We start from the raw sequence: 14,376 nt of genomic DNA, 5'->3' as shown, positions 1-14,376 counted from the left end.
AGTGATGATAGTAACACATGACATTTCTGAGAGTTTTGAGGTGACTTTGGGATTGAGACAAGGCAGTGTGATGAGCCCATTTCTCTTCATCCTAGTTATGGAGTTAATTAGTAGGAGAACCAAGCCTGTGGAGACACAGAAAAAACTAAATTATGCTGATGATCTAGCCCTTTTGGCAAAAAGGGCTTGGTAAATATAGTATCAGAGTGGATACCAGAGTGAAAACCGTGGTTTGAAAGTAAGCTCAAACAAAACTGAGGTTATGTAAGTAGAGACGGTGGAAGAAGAGCTGCTGTTTGAATTTTCAGCAGAGAAGCTGAAGCAGAAGAAAAAAAGAATTTGTGTGCCATCAGAGAGAGATCTGGAGAATTTAAGACAGGAACCCAATGTGCATGGGCAGCAGTGAAAATGGTGGCAAGAGTATTGTGGGACTGACAGTTAAGTAACAAACTGAAAGAAAAAGTGTATGCTGTGTGTGTTTGTCCTTGCCTGTTCTATTGTTTAGAAACTGTGGGTCTTATGGCTATGGAATAAAAGAAGATACAGGTAGAAGAAAACAATTTATGGAGGAAAATGGTAGGCAAGCAGAGGATAGACAGCATGTGCCTATAAGACATGAAGGGGAAGATGAACTGGAACTGTCTGTGATAGGGTGGAGAGTGCAAATTTGAGGTGGGCTGGACATGTGATAAGAACAGGAGAAGGACAACTATCAAAGAGAGCGTAGGAGGATGAGGACAGCAAAAAAGGATGTGGAAGACTGAGGAGATGATGGAAATTCTCTGTGAAGTTTGAAGAGAAAAGGACTGGAACTCCAAGACCTATGAACCTGTGCCATGGACTGGAAGGAGTGGTGAAGAATCATGGGCACCTCTGACCGCATGAAAGCAGAAAAAGGAGCTGAGAAATGAAGTGCGTATGAGGATACATGTTCTCTCAATGTTACCAGAGGCGACTGCTATGGTTTTTATAGGACCTCTTGCAACTAGCTAAATGCAGCTATCATGCAAGATTCCTGATATCTCCTCCTTCCAGTTGAGCCAGAGATAACAAAAGACCTTCTTTTCTTCTAGTATTATAATTAATTGGATTGCGTGCATGTGTGTGTTTGCCCTCTAGTGTGCAATTTGTTGGATGTGTCATATCTCCACATTGCTGACAAAGGAGACTTTCCCTTAGCGCAAGTTGCAGGGGCACATTCTTTTGGACCAGAAGCATCTGGGTTTGGTCCCCACTGTTGCTGTGATGTTTCAATCTCCTGTAGTATGATTAAGGTGACCAGACAGCAAGTGTGAAAAATTGGGATGGGGTGGGGGGTAATAGGAGCCTATATAAGAAAAAGATCCCAAAATTGGGACATCTGGTCACCCTAGGTATGATGACCATGAGGTTCTTGGCTGTCCATACATTTGTTTGTAGTATTTTTAATTTTCTGCTGCTAGTTTTGAGTTATCGTTAGGAAATACAAATAAAAATCTCACTCAGTGCTCCTAATCTTAGTTTGCCCCAATTAGAATCTCTCTCTCTTTCACACAGCCCAGTGGTTCTTAACCATGTTAATAGGCTTTCCTCCCTTACCAGATGACCTTGGCTATATTAGCCAGGTCATGCCACCATCTCTTCCATTCTATATTCTCCAGTCTATAGTGAATCTTGGGCTGGGGCTTAGAATAGCCCCTTTGATTGCTGGTGCACCCACAAGGGAATGGTGAAGCACTGGATCACAGGATAGAGGTTAATGAATAAGGCCCCAATTCTGCAACCTTTTTTTGTGAGCAATGGACTGCCCTCTTGAATAAGCAATGCTCAGTGTGATTGAGGGTAGCAGATCTCTGCCCTAAGGTATGAAGTGGGAGTCCAGAGTAGCAGTCATAGAAGCCTGAAGTAAAGACTGGTACATGTACTAGTGGTGGGCCACCACTGCTTTTTAGTTAGCGCCACCAATGCTTGCTTTCAGTTTTCTATGCCGGGTCAAAGTCCTGTCCCCTGTGGCAAGCCCTGAATAAATGTTTTCCACAGGGATACTCCATAGGTATCATGAAAACAAAATTCTCCCACCCTGGTCCCAGCAGTTATTACTGCAGCCCCTGGGGCTTGAGTAGCTTCAACTACACTTCCCCATATGGAGGACGTTTGGCTTGTGAATCCATCTTGTTCTAGATCAATTTGCCACATCTCTGCCCCTTCACAGTGGCATACAGGTGATGAAGACTCTCCACCTACCAACCCCTTCTGTACAACAATATCACACAAATTCCATTGTGCTCAGGGTCTTCTATGGTCCTTACTCAGGCTAGAGGATTTTGCCCATTGCAAATTAAGCCTAATGAGCTGTCTGTAGCATTTCACGTGATGCTAACTTTTAAAGTTCCTGTATATAAAAGGAAAGGCAATCAATATAAACTCCTATCGCCTTGTAGAATAGATCACTAATGAGTTGTAATTGGTTCCCTACCCTACAGGAAACTAACTTCTTGAAGAGTTAAGGATTATATTGCTGTATGGCCCTGGGAGGTTATTATTTTGGGAAATTAAATTAATTAGTTTAGACCTATTAAAAGCAGAGAGGGCTGAAAAATGGCAGAGCAGAGGCAGAACAATGCTTTTCTGAAACTGCAAAGACTGAGAGTGAAAGGGCTGTATTAGCAAAATTATATTTTCCTTTGGGGGTTGTGCAGTTGTTGGGGAAAAGTAAAATTTTGTGCTGAACTTGTGTGTGTTTAAAGGCAAAGAACTTTGGTCACTTCTTTAGGGGAGAGGAGAATATATATTTAATACATAGCTTTGTCATATTCAGTTGTGTACATTGTACAGCTGAAGCCCTCATCCTACTTGCCTTATCTGAAGGATAGTAGGAAACAGACCTATTCATGACAGTCAGATGATCAGGATTTGGCCCATGTTAGAGTACATTCAATATTTAGAGACCCAGTATGAGGCAACCAAAACTGATTATGAGGCTGTACATAGTATTTCTTTAAATGTGCAGCAGAAAGTCGGGAAGGGGGTCAGGAGTGCTAAAGTGAAGCACTGAATGAGAAGGAGAAATGAGTAGCATTAGAGATCATTGATAACACTTTACTTTTATTACAATTATACAGATTTTTTATATTGAGCTCATCACCATAGTATTTGAGTGCCATATGAAATGGAGTCAGGGACTGGCTCATTTTGACTCACATTTTTAAATTCAGGAAAAAAATTATTAGCCACAAAGATCTCCAGGAGGAAGGCCAGGAAAATTCCATAGTGGCAAACACAGGATGGATGGTGATGTGCTGGCAATATTTTCACAAAGTGCTTTCCAATACATTTTCCCCTTCTCATGCCCTGGGGCAGTGTTTCCCAAACTTGGGACGCCGCTTGTTCAGGAAAGCCCCTGGCAGGCCAGGCCGGTTTGTTTACCTGCTGCGTCCACAGGTTCAGGTGATTGCGGCTCCCACTGACCGCAGTTTGCCGCTGCAGGCCAATGGGGGCTGCAGGAAGCAGTGGCTGGTTCGTTCCTCAGCCCATGCTGCTTCCCGCAGCCCCCATTGGCCTGCAGTGGTGAACCGTGGCCAGTGGGATTCAAGATTGGCCGAACCTGCGGATGCGGCAGGTAAACCGGCCTGGCCCGCCAGGGGCTTTCCCTGAACAAGCAGCTTCCCAAGTTTGGGAAACACTGCCCTAGGGGACATGGTGGGTGTCATGGTTGGGTCACAGAAACTCCCTCAAGACTGTCACTAGATGTGCTGGGAAACCACTGAGACCAAACCCTCTTGCCAGAAGAGGCTTCCCTCCACTCCTGTCTTGCTGAGTTAGACACTACAACTTCAGCACAGACCCAGGGGTTGGGCCACACCTCTCTGCAGTTCACTGAAACTGAGATCCACTCAGCTCAGGGGCTTCTTAGTTAACAGGGACTTTCCCAGCTCCCAGTATTCAGTCTTTCTGGGAGCCTAAACCACGAATCAATCCGTTTTACTCTGTATAAAGCTTATACAGAGTAAACTCATAAATTGTCCTCCCTCTATAACACTAATAGAGAGATATGCACAGCTTTTTGCTCCCCAGGTTTTAACTATGCAGTCTGGGTTAATTAATAAGCAAAAGTGATTTTATTAAGAATAAAAAGTAGGATTTAAGTTGTTCCAAATAATAGATAGAACAAAGTAAGTTACCAAGAAAAGTAAAACAAAACACGCAAGTCTAAGCCTAATACAGTAGGAAACTGCATACAGGTAAATCTCAGATTCAGAGATGTTCCAATAAGCTTCTTTCACAGACTAGATTCCTTCCTAGTCTGGGCCCAATCCTTTTCAGACCAATGTTGTGGCTTATGGCCTGGACCCAGCAATTGCACACACCCCTCCATCCCCCCGTAGTTAAAGACCTTAGTTCCAGTTTGCTTTAGGCATCTCTTTGGGGTGGAGAGACCATCTCCTGAGCCAGCTTAAGACAAAATGGAGTGGCTTCCAGGGACTTTTATATTCTCTCTCTTGTGGGCGGAAACCCCTTTGTTCTTCTGTGCATAGTCACAGGAACAATATGGAGTTTGTAGCCACCTGGGCAAGTCATGTGTCCATGAATAATGCATCTTTTTGCAGGCCAATGCCATTGTTTACATGTTAGTTTGAATGTTCCCAAGAAAGCTCAGATGTGGATTGGTTTCTCCCAAAGTCCATTGTCAGTTAAGTGTTTCTTGATTGGGCACTGTTGTGGTGCTGGTGGCCCACTCCAGTGGAGGTTGGGTCAGAAGCAGCCAGGGAGGCTGTGGAAACCTGCAGCTAATTAGGGTGAGGGACAGGACAGGAGCCAGACAGGAGGCAGCTGCTGGGGCAGCCATGATATAAGGAGCTGACCAGCAGAGCAGAGGAGAGTCTCTCCCTGAGAAGCAAGGGAGGAGGACTGGCTGCCAGGGATAGCACCTAAGATAGAGCAGGGAAGCAGAGGATGAGCTCTGGCCTGTTACCTGCTAGGCTGCAGGCCCCTGCCAGAAAGGACCAGGAAGGCCAAGGGAAAGTGGCCCAGGGACAATAGGCAGACAAGGGGAGAAAAGGAGGGCAGAGAGGCTGCCGCTAAAGTGGGTGGGGACCCAGAGTAGCGTGTGGGCCTGGGTCCCCCCCTTCCTCCTTGCTCTGCACCTGGCCATGGAGGAGCATGGCCAATACAGACTGCAACTTGCCCCTGAAGTGAGGGGCGAGACTTTGGGTTGTGGTTGGCCCCTGCGGCGGGTGCAAGCCAAAGGACTGTTGTGACCCCCGGAATTGGGGTGAGAAAGAAATAGTGGGCACTGAGGAGGGCAGTGTCCTTAAGAGGACATCGCCGAATGGGGGAGCAACGCGGGTCCGAAACAGTGGAGTAGAGCAGAGAACAGGCAAGACACCACCCACAGAGAGTTCTCCGGAGCTGGACTGAGCTAATTCCCAGAGCAACCAGCAGGAGGCACCAGCAGTGGTGAGTCCACCCCATTACAGGCATTTACTGAGAATAGTCCTTTCTCAAGAAGCTGACCAAATGCTTCACTGAGGCTATTTAGAATCAAACACATTGAGATACAAGTACATAGCCAATATTCATAACTTCAAATACAAAGATGATACACACATACACACGGCATAATCATAACCAGCAAATTACAACCTTTCTATAGACACCTCACTTGAGCTCCTTTGTACAAGGTTTGGTGCAGCTATAGGACCTTGGTTGCAACAATGATCTATACTGTCACAGTTCATGTCAATAACATCACAGTGGGTTGCAGAAAGGAGAGGTAAGGGGCTGGGAAATCTGTTCATTTCACTTGCCTGCATTTTAAGGAAAAAAGCTTTCTTATAACGAAGGAGGGAGCCTGCATTTGGCAAATGCTGGACCATCAATGTTGATTTTCATTAAGTCTTGTAGCACTGGAGAAGTTCCAGAAGACAAGAAGAAAACCAGCATTGTGCCAATTTTTAAAAAGGTATGAGCTGGATAATTATAGGCCTGTGAGCCTGACATTGATTCTGGACAAGATAATGGAGTATCTGCTGCAGGACTAGATTAATAGTAAACTCAATGAGGATAATGTAGTTAATGCAAATCAACATGGGTTTGTGGAAAATAGATCTTGTCAAACTAACTTGTTATCTATTTTTAATTAGATTACAAGTTTGGTTGATAAAGGTAGTAGTGTTGACATAATATACTTAGATTTTTATAAAGCATTTGACGTGATACCATGTGACATTTTGATTAAAATGAACATGGCACACATTAAGTGGATTAAGAACATAAGAACAGCCATAATGGGTCAGATCAATGGTCCATCTAGCCCAGCTTCCAAGATTGGCCAATGCCAAGTGCTTCAGGAGGAATGAACAGAGTAGGCAATCATCAAGTGATCTACCTCCTGTCGTCCACTTCCAGTTTCTGGCAAACAGAGGTTAGGGCAGTCAGAGCATGCTGTTGTATCCCTGCCCATCCTGGCTAATAACCATTGGTGGACCTATGCTCCAGGAACTTATGTAGTTCTTTTTTTAACCCTTTTACAGTTTTGTCCTTCACAACATCCCCTGGAAAAGAGTTCCACAAGTTGACACTGTGTTATGTGAAGAAGTACTTCCTTTTGTTTTTTAGAAACCTGCTGCCTATTAATTTCATTGGGTGATTCTTACTTCTTCTGTTAAGTGAAGGAGTAAATAACATTTCCTTATTCACTTTCTCCATAGTAGTCAAGATTTTATAGACCTCTATCATATCCCCCATTAGTCGACTCTTTTCCAAGCTGAAAAGTAAGTCTTTTTAATCTTTCCTCATTTGGAAGCTGTTCCATACCTTAATCACTTTAGTTGCCCTTCTCTGTACCTTTTCCATTCCAATATGTGTTTTTTGAGATGGGGTGACCAGATCTGCACACGGTATTTAAGATGTGGGAGTACCATGGATTTATATGGAAGCATTATGACATTTTGTGTCTTATCTATCCTTTCCTAGTAATTCCTGACATTTTGTTAGCTTTTTTGACTGCTGCTGCACATTGAGAAGATGTTTTCAGAGAACTATCCACGATGACTCCAAGATCTCTTTCTTGAGTGGTAACAGCTAATTTAGACCCCATCATTTTGTATGTATCGGGATTATGTTTTCCAATGTGCATTCCTTTGCATTTATCGTCATTAAATTTCATCTGTCATTTTGTTGCACAATCACCCAGTTTAGTGAGACCCCTTTGTAAGTCTTTGGACTTAACTATTTTGAGTAATTTTGTATCGTCTGCAAACTTTGCCGTCTCACTGACAAAAGATCTGGCTGACTGATAGGTCTCAAAATGTAAACAAGGAATCACCTTGAGTGGGTCTGTTTTCAGTGGGGCCCAGCAGGGATCATTTCTTGGCTCAATGCTATCTAACATTTTTATCAATGACTTGAAAGAAAACATTAAATCACCACTGATAAAGTTTGCAGATGACTCTTAAATTGGGGGAGTGGTAAATAATGAGGAGGACAATCATTGATTCAGAGCAATCTAGATTGCTTAGTAACGGAGTGCAAGCAAACAACATGCATTTTATTACAGGTAAATGTATATATCTAGGAACCAAGAATGTAGGTCATGCTTATAGGATGGGGAACTCTGACTCTGAAAAAGATTTTGGGGTTGTGGTGCATGATCAACTGAATTTGAGCTCCCAGTGTGATGCTGTGGTCAAAGGAGCAAATGTGATCCTGGGATGCATAAACAGGAAAATCTTGAGTAGGAATGAAGAGATTGTTTTACCTCTGTATTTGGGTGTGACTGCTGCTGGAATATTGTGTCTGGTTTTGGTGCCCACAATTCAAGAAGGATGTTGATAAACTGGAGAGCATTCAGAGAAGATTCATGTGAATGATTAAAGGATTAGAAAACATGCCTTACAACAGTGGTTCTCAAACTTTTCTATTGGTGACCCCTTTCACATAGCAAACCTCTGTGTGTGACCCCCCCTTTTAAATTAAAAACACTTCTTTACATATTTTACACCATTATAAATGCTGGAGGCAAGGTGGGGTTTGGGGTGGAGGCTGACAACTCGCGACCCTCCCCATGTAATAACCGCATGACCCCCTGAGGGGTCCTGACCCCCAGTTTGAGAACCTCTGCCTTACAATGATAATAGACTGATGGAACTCAGTCTATTTAACGAAGATAAGGTTAACGGATTAGTCTATAAATACCTATATGGGCAGTGGCGGATTATCCAGTGGATCCATATGGCCCATGTCCAGGGCCCCGGAAAAATGGGTGCCCCAGCAGCAATCCACTGTGGGACGGTGGAAGACCAGAGTCCTCACAGAAGCCCTGGGGCAGGCAAGGGAAGCCCCAGCGCCCAAAGCAGGGCCACAGCAGAAGCACAGGGTGGGTGGGACAGGGGAAACCCCAGCACCCTGACCCTGGTCCCCAGCAGAAGTGCTCGTTGGGTGGGTGGGTCATGTTGGGGAAATTCCCAGTAACCTGAACCTGGTCCCTGGCAGAAACCCAAAGCAGCGGAAGAAGCCCCAGCACCCGGATCCTCGCTGCAGCCCTAGGACTGGAGGAACTCTCGCTCCTTGTCACATCCTCAGGGCTGGAGGAGCACTGACTCCCTGCTGAGGCCTTGAGGCCATGGCCCGGGGACAGAGCTTCTCTGGTTTTGGGACCTCAGTGGGTGGGGTGGCAATGCAGGTGGGGGCTGAATCAGATGGGACTGTGCGCGAAACGAGGGCAGGGCCCCGAGGAAGGGGTGGAATGGGTGTGGCCAGGGGCGTGGCCACAGATGCAAGTGGCAGAACAGGCGTGGAAATACAGGTAGAAGGGGTAGGGAGGGGCTCCCCATTTATTCTGGCTCTTGGCTCCCGGAGACCTTAATCCGATTCTGAGTAGATCTCCCTGCACTAAGGTTAGGTTTCATATGGATAGGGCACTGGGCGTTAGGGTTAGGATTCCTATGGGTAGAGCACTGGGAGTTAGGGTTCCTGTGAGTAGATGCCCTAGGCTCAGGGTGCTTATGGGTAGGGTTCTTGGAGTTACAGTTAGGGTTCCTATGGGTAAGGCTTCCCGCCCTAGGATTAGGGTACCTATGAGTAGGGCACTTGGAGTTAGAGTTCTTATGGGTAAAGCTCCCCGCACTAGGGTTTGGGTTCCTATGAGTAGGGCTCCACCTCCTCGAGTTAGGGTTCCTATGGGTAGGGCTCCTTGCCCTAGGATTAGGGTTCCTATGGGTAGGGCTCCCAGTTCTAGGGTTAGGGTTCCTATGGGTAGGACACCCCACACAAGGATTAGGGTTCCTATCAGTAGGGCTCTCAGCCCTAGGGTTAATTTTCATAAGGGTAAGGCACTTGGAGTTAGGGTTAGGGTTCCTGTGCGTAGGACTTCCCACCCTAGACTTAGGGTTCTTATGAATAGGGCATTTGGAGTTTGGTTTAGGGCTCCAAGGGGAGAGGTCCTTATCCTAGGGTTCCGGTTTCTATGGGTACGGCTCACCGCCCAAGGGTTTGGGTTCCCATGGGTAGGGCACTTGGTGTAGAGGTTAGGGTTCTTATGGGTTGGGCGCTTGGAGTGAGGGTTAGGGTTCCTATGGTTAGGGCTCCCCACTCTGGGGTTAGGGTTCCTATGAGTAGAGTCAGTGGCGGATTATCTAATGGGTGCACATGTCCTGTGCCCAGGGGCCCCGGCGAATTGGGAAACCCTTGAAAAATGGGCTCCCCACGAGAAATCCGCCGCTTTGCAGCGAAAGCCCGGGGCCCTCACAGAAGCCATGGGGAGGGCAGGGGAACCTCCAGCACCTTGAGCCAGGGCCCTGGCAGAAGCTCTGGGTGTGCAGGAAGCCCCAGCACCCTATCCCTGGCAGAAATGCTGGGTGGGCGGGCATGGCAGGGGGGAATCCTCAGTGAATTGACCCTGGTCCCTGGCAGAAGTGCCAGGCAGGCAGTAAGCTCCAGCGCACCAACACCGGTCCCCAACAGAAGCATGGGTAGTTGGGGAAGCCCCTACGCCTGGATCCCAGCTTCGGCATCGGGACCCAGAGGGGCTCTCACTCCCTGCTGTGGCCTCCGGTCTGGAGCAGTTCTCACTCCTCACTGCGGCCTCGGGACCATGGTTGGGGGATAAAGTTTCTCTGGTCTTGGGGCCTCAGTGTGTGTGTGTGGGGGGGGGGTAGAAAGGAGCCAACAGGTTTGCTAGCCGCAGTGTGAGGGGAAGGCGTAATGGGGTGGGACTGTGGGTGAAAAGTGGGCAGCGCCATGGGGAAAGGGGGCGGAATGGGGTGCAGTTGTAGACGGGGCCGCAGGTGGAAGAGGTGGGTCTTGGCAGTGGCATTGGCCACTTGCTCTGGCCTAGGGCCCCTGGATACCTTAATCCACCTCTGTATGTGAGGAACAAATATTTTGTAATGGGCTCTTCAATGTGGCAGAGAAATTTATAACATGATCCAATGGCTGGAAGTTGAAGCTGTACAAAGTCAGAATGGAAATAAGGCATACATTTTTAACCATGAGAGTAATTAATCATTAGAACAGTTTACCAAGAGTTGCAGTGGATTCTCCATCACTGGGGAAAGGGGCCATGCCTGCCCTCTTTTTAACATGGGCATAGTAACTTTGGGCAGGTGCAGAGCAGTGGTGGCAGGGGCTGCACTTTGTGGTGGGGGGCACCAGCCTCTTCCTGGTGGGAGGGCGGGGGGCTCAGGTGGGCCTCTGCCCCCCCTCTTCACAGGGCCCCGCTCCCGACTCCTCCTCTTCCCCCAAGGCCCCATCCCCAGCCAGGCCAGAAGCCAGAGCCAGACTCGAACTGTGGTAAGAGCTGCCCAGCGAGCCTGGGCTACTGTTGGGAACCTTGGACCCTTCACTTGCCATGGGTGGTATGTCCAGGGGGGTGGGGATATGGACTGGGGTCTACTCTCAGGCACCCTGTCCCCAACCCCGACCAGGATAGGTGGAGGGTTCCTGGGTGGCTCTTACCACGGCCTGCCTTGGCTTCCATCCTGGCTAGGAGTGGGGCCTCGGGGTGAAAAGGAGGAGCAGGAGGCGGGGCCACAGTTCCAACACTCCTGCCTTAGACTCTATGAATTATTACTGCTCTTTGCTGGAATTGTTTGTACTTTGATCCCCAAAAATGTACTCAGTGTCTTGATTTAGCATGATACCCTGATCGTATCATTTGACATTGGGAAGGATCAGGTGAAGATCTTGCTGGGGGGAGTGGGCTTCCTCAAAACTCTATTTCTTTTTAAAGTAACTACCCTTTGATGCAATTTGGACAATTTCAGAGAGTGACTGTTTGTGTCTGTGCGCGCATGCTTTCCCCAGAAGTAGGAATCCCACAGAAAAGTTGTCTCTGGCAGGAATGATTCAGCATGATCCAAACATGAGATATGGACTCAGTCAGAGGCAGGCCACTCACATGAACCCTCTCTTTAGTTGGGTGGCAAAACTTTCACGAGGGCTTTATAAAGGTCCCTCCAGCAGGTCACTAAAAATGGTGCATTTAAAGCAATTTTTACTTAACAAAACACCTTAAAAACAGCCGTGTTTCACAGTTCTCCAGTGGATTCATTTCCACCAAATGCATCCGAGGAAGTGAGCTGTAGCTCATGAAAGCTTATGCTCAAATAAATTTGTTAGTCTCTAAGGTGCCACAAGTACTCCTTTTCTTCCAGTGGATTCAGGTGACCATTCAGAGTGCAGCTGAATCACAGATAGATGAAAGCTTTCGCCAGGTTGCTGATCAGCAGGGGATACCAGTGGCTAATCATTTACCCTCTCAGTGGGACATTGGTTTCTGGTTTCAGCTTTTTTTCTTTTTCTGAGGCAGCTTACATTGCAAGAGGAAAAATCTAACCAGTAGCAAAGATCTGTAAGAGGAAATGGGCTTCACCTCTGTGCTTGAGTATTTACTGTAGGGGAGTGTGAGATCTTTCCAGGAGATGGTAAGAATGCTACAGACAGGGAAAGGAGCATTTTATCAGTCTATTTACATGTAAACTACCTATGAGTGTGCAAGCATGTCAGATAAAACTGATGCAGGTTTCAGAGTAGCAGCTGTGTTAGTCTGTATTCGCAAAAAGAAAAGGAGTACTTGTGACACCTTAGAGACTAACAAATTTATTAGAGCATAAGCTTTCATGAGCTACAGCTCACTTCATCTAATGTGTGTTTTTACCATATAGATAGTCATTTAAGCAACTGAGCACAGATTTGCAGAGTGGAGGCTTCTCATTGCACCCTCCCCTCCCCTTTTGCATCTGATCAGGGCCAGCCATCATCTGCATCTTTTATTCTTACTGTTCTAATGAAGCATTATAGGATGGTCCCAGGATCAGTGCACTAGCCTGGGACTTGAGAGATCTGAGTTTAAGTCCCTGGCCTGCCTCAGTTTTCCTGTGGAAATCATTTAACTTCTCTGTGCCTTGATTTCCCCATCTTTAAAAATAAGAATCTTTCATAAAAACAGACAATACTTCCTTTCCTCGGAGGAGTGTAGTGAGGAGAAACTAATTAAATATTGTGAGGAGTTCAGATACTGGAGTAAGGAAAGCCATGAAAGATTTAGTCTGTAGAGCAGAGAGAATAATTTTCAGAGGCTGGGTAAGTATTCACTTCACTTTAATATACCTTTTGTATCCATTTTCAAAATGAAACATAACTACATTTTTATATATCCAAACCAGAATTATACAATTAATATGGTGTATATGACAGCTTTAATTTGTAGGACACTTTTGCTTTCTCAAGCAGCTAGCACCACGTTATATTCTCAGAGTGTGATTAGCTAATAAACCTTCTCTGCACTAGGGAGATTTTGCAAAAAATTGCTAACATTGGTTCAGCTCCACTGTTGATAGCCTAATGTACAAAGGTGTCTGGGATTTTAAACAGTGTGTGACCTGCAAGTTTAGATGGTAAGATACCTTTGGCATCAGGGGTGCTGGAACAATTTTTATAGTAGGGATGCTGAGAGCCATTGAACCAAACTGTAAACCCTGTATATGATGGAAACCACTTCAAACCAGGGGAACCCCTAGCATTTCTAGTTCCAGCACTTATGTTCGGCATCTTTGCCTCTTCTATATTAGGGGTCTTAGTGCTAGTCACATTGGCAGAGCTAACCCAGTCTTAGCAATGATGGATGTTTTTTCAAAATTCCATAGTGTAGATAAAAAGAAAAGGAGGACTTGTGGCACCTTAGCGACTAACAAATTTATTAGTCTCTAAGGTGCAACAAGTCCTCCTTTTCTTTTTGTGGATACAGACTAGCACGGCTGCTACTCTGATACTGTAGATAGACAGTATATAGATAGACAGATGGCTATATACATATACAGCAGACTAAGGCTGAGGCCCACTGGATGGTGCCATTGTGGGGAATGCTGCACTGCTCTTCTCACTTAGCTGGTCTCTGGACAAAGGGCCTGGTTCTCCAGGATTCTTCTGCCAGTGGCCTTTGTGCGTCCAACATTCATACAACAACTTATGAAGAGGTGAAAGAGAAAATGCCAACTTCCAATTTGAAAAAAAAAGAGAAAAAGTGCTTAATGATGGTTGGAATTAATTGCAGTGTTACAAATGGTTAAGCTGACTGATGGAGCCTGTACATGAAATGCTCTATTTCTCTTTTACAGAAGGTGTTTTCCTGTGAAGCTGATGCGAGCATCTCCTACAAAAGTGTATTTCACAGCTGTCCCAATCTCATGGTATCTGTCATAACAAAATCCTGTTTGCCTCTGCTTAAAAAGGAACAAGTAGTACATTAAGGTAATTAATTAAACTGACAAAACGCTTGAAAATGGAAAGCCCTAGTCAGGAAGACAATGGGTTCTGAGGCTGCAGGATGAAATTGTTAATAGCTGTGAAGTTTTTTTCATTTCATTCTCTGTACAGAGAATGTTTTAATCTAGCACATTAGCAGGTTGTTTGCTACATACAGTGGGATGTATTACTGTTGCCTGTTTAGAAGCTGCAAGAGAGGAGGCTGAGATGGTATGGACATGTCCGAAGGATGGAAGAAGGGATTCCTGCTATGAGGCATTTGAGACTAGAAGTCATGGTGGAGAACAAAAGGCTGTCCAGTCAAATGGGAAATAGTACAGGAGGATGGAATGGATATGGACCGAGCGTTGGACTGGTAAGCCTGGGAAAGTCTGTCCTGGCAACCTGACCCCAGCTAGCTGGGAAAAGGGGAATAAGTTTCCAATCCCTAATTTTGCAGAGCATCAAGCATTCTGATATAAAAGTGTGACTATGTACTATGAATAATTAATTGCAAAGAAAATAAAGTGCTCTCCCTTTTTCATGCAATTGGAAAGGCAAGTGGTCACCTTAATTCCCAGTAAATCCTGGAAACAGATAATTCATCTCAGACATCATTAGCTTCCAGTTTGCTGCAAGCTCTGGACAGCTTCC

At 45.8% G+C, this 14,376-nt stretch overlaps 1 long non-coding RNA gene across 1 annotated transcript in view; it reads left to right on the top strand.

The window, feature by feature from the left end:
* LOC122455568 overlaps positions 1-14,092 on the top strand; it is a 76,822-nt gene extending 62,730 nt beyond the window's left edge. The window contains exons 2-3 of the long non-coding RNA XR_006273849.1: positions 13,596-13,728; positions 13,928-14,092. This is a non-coding gene — a long non-coding RNA (uncharacterized LOC122455568). The remainder of the gene's footprint in view (positions 1-13,595; positions 13,729-13,927) is intronic.
* Positions 14,093-14,376: the final 284 nt, after the last annotated feature.

Source organism: Dermochelys coriacea, chromosome 8, assembly GCF_009764565.3.
Source record: "Dermochelys coriacea isolate rDerCor1 chromosome 8, rDerCor1.pri.v4, whole genome shotgun sequence".
Taxonomy (NCBI): domain Eukaryota; kingdom Metazoa; phylum Chordata; order Testudines; family Dermochelyidae; genus Dermochelys; species Dermochelys coriacea.
The sequence above is the reverse complement of the archived record's forward strand: the minus strand, read 5'-3'. Positions and strand labels throughout refer to the sequence as shown.